Here is a 2,690-nt window from a genome sequence, read left to right on the forward strand (position 1 = left end):
ATACTTATGAAATGTTGAATACATGTTAGACTAATGCAGTAATATGTCATATTAAGGGTAATGAATCAAGCTTTAGCTTTATTAATTGTAGGCCTTAAATTAGCGAGTGTCTTGACCTACTTGTAAAAGCTGTATTTCTTAGCGTTTAATAAAATAGATGACCAATAATGTTAAACTGTGAATTTCCATTGTATTGTTTAAATGTGCTAATGGAAGCTTCTCGTGTGAACCAACTGCTAGGAGATGATGTTCCTGCTAATGCAACATTGTATGTGTAATGTGTGTGAGACTGACTTTCCCAGGACAAGAACAATGAAGATACCGACTAGAGTAGAAACTGCAACAATATTGTTACCTGACAAGCCGGATGATGAGGACATTTTAAGACAAACCAATCAATGACATGTGAATGGAGTAATATTAGAATTCATAGATTTGGGATTTTAGTTTTATTGGACAAAGTGTGAACATACGATTAACTGAACAATAGGGATTTGGAGGTAGTTTAGGTAACTTTGACTTAACAACACCGCACAGAGAGAAGACAGCCCATTTTCATCCCGACCGAAAGGTTACTACTTTCTTATGTGTCTTGACAAGAGACATGCTTAACTTTAATGCTTAAAGACTTTGCCTTTCCTGAACTCTGACGCTGAATCCTTATGCCTTGCTGACCGACTGATGTCCTGAGACAAAGACTGATTCTGGTTTGCTGATCCACTCTGAGGATAGGCATATCCAAAACTGTGATTATCATGCACATTTGCTTTTTCTTTCAGGGTATCAACTTCCCTAATTTGATAGAACCACAGCTAGAGGTTTTCCAAATTTGTGTTACTAAATTGTTTTGCATGAATCCCAACATGCTAATCTGGTGTTAGTTAAGGATTCTCACTAATGAATTTTGATTACAGGGACTAATGTTTGATGAAATTCTTTGCTTAACTTCATGTATGTTATCACATTGACACAGTTGACTTTGTTATTGATCTGCACCATAACCTTAGAATGTGTTGTTGTTCAAGCTTTGATTAGATTACATTTCTTCCGCTATTTCGGACAGCCAGTGTTAGTTCTCTATGTGTTTAAATTGATTTTGAGATTAATTTACATGATTAATTTAATTTACATTAATTTACATTAATTTACATTGTTAATCTAGGGAAATAAACCTTCTAAACCTTTACTAAAGGTGTGTATTCTGAAAGGTCATGGTGTGTGACAATTATTGACTTCCATTGATTATTGATTTATTGATTGCTAATGGTTATTGATTATTGTAACTTGATTATTGATTCTGTACTGGATCTATGGTAAGAACATCTTAATTGCGAGTCAAAAGGCACATCGACCTAGTCGCGTCCCCTTGTAAATGTACTTATTAAGGTCAGATGCTCTAACATCATGTCATACATTTCTATTAGTCATTCACTGTGTGCTGGTGTCTCTATTGGTTTCTAATGACATAATATCCACTTTTTGGATAAAAGCAGTGACATGCAGACATATCTCTTCAGTGGAAAGCGATCTCTGCTATATCAAAGGTATCATGCAAGATTGTTAATTTAGCCGATGGATGGAAATCAAATCCACTGGTACAGGACATGGTTTCCCATATGTCACCAAAATCCAGTCATATCAAGTAATTCTCACGGGGTATGTGACAGAGTACTTTTGGCTTTGCAGCATCTCCAGCAAGTCACAGTATGCTTGAACTTTGCCTTGAATAGTCTAGAGGTGGACTAGTACCATTTCTATAGTAGTGTGAAATAACTAAATTTTAGTCTAGCATCTCTTGGACTTCTGTCATGGCACTCTAGAATGGTCGAGCTGTGCTCTCCTAAGAACTAGCAAAATATACTATGATGCCAAAAATTTGCAGGAATTGTGTAAGTTCATTTTTAGTAAAGCCAACTGACAATGGCTTGGTAAAACCACAGATTAAGTTGCGGTATTGCCCCCATGTTTGGACATATGTCAAGATTGGGGATGTATTAAGTGTAAACGGACCTAGTTTACATTTAAGGCAACGTGAAAGCTGGCTGCATTTGCTTTGTAGGCTGTTAACTATGCCATAATGACTACACAGTCATGATGTATCCCTCACGACATACTGTATTTTATCAGTACGTCCCCATTAAAATCATTTTGTGAAATGACCCCCTAACGCTTTAAGGTTTTAAGGCAACTTTCAAGCAACTTAATTCAGTGTTTTGTCACAACTGTGGCATTTCTGGCATTTCAAAATTCATAAAATGCTGTGTATAGGGAAACAAATAGAGCTGCTCCCTAAAACGTGATCTTGCTTCTCAGGATGTTATATATTAGTTTTGGTATTCAAATTGAAAATAAAATGAGTCAGTTTCTTCTAGTCTTTGAAACATGGAGCGATCAGATGTATAAGATTATGCTAAACCCTCAATGCCCCAAGATATATTTGTAAACCCAAGTTTTATAAATGAAAAAACCTCAAAAATACTCTTGTGTTAGGGATCTTAATGGGATACTACGATTTTCAGTCTAAGCTGTTTTGCACCTGGAAGTGTTTACCATAATACTCTAGTAGCTTTACCGCATTTCTTTTTGTATCAGTGCTAAGTCGCATAAACATTTGAAAATTATTTTGAATACACCATGTGAATATTCGTTGCCTGCGTTGACGACTGCAAACAGAAATGATACATCACAGT

The sequence above is a fragment of the Pleurodeles waltl genome, chromosome 5, assembly GCF_031143425.1.
Source record: "Pleurodeles waltl isolate 20211129_DDA chromosome 5, aPleWal1.hap1.20221129, whole genome shotgun sequence".
Classification (NCBI taxonomy): Eukaryota; Metazoa; Chordata; class Amphibia; order Caudata; family Salamandridae; genus Pleurodeles; species Pleurodeles waltl.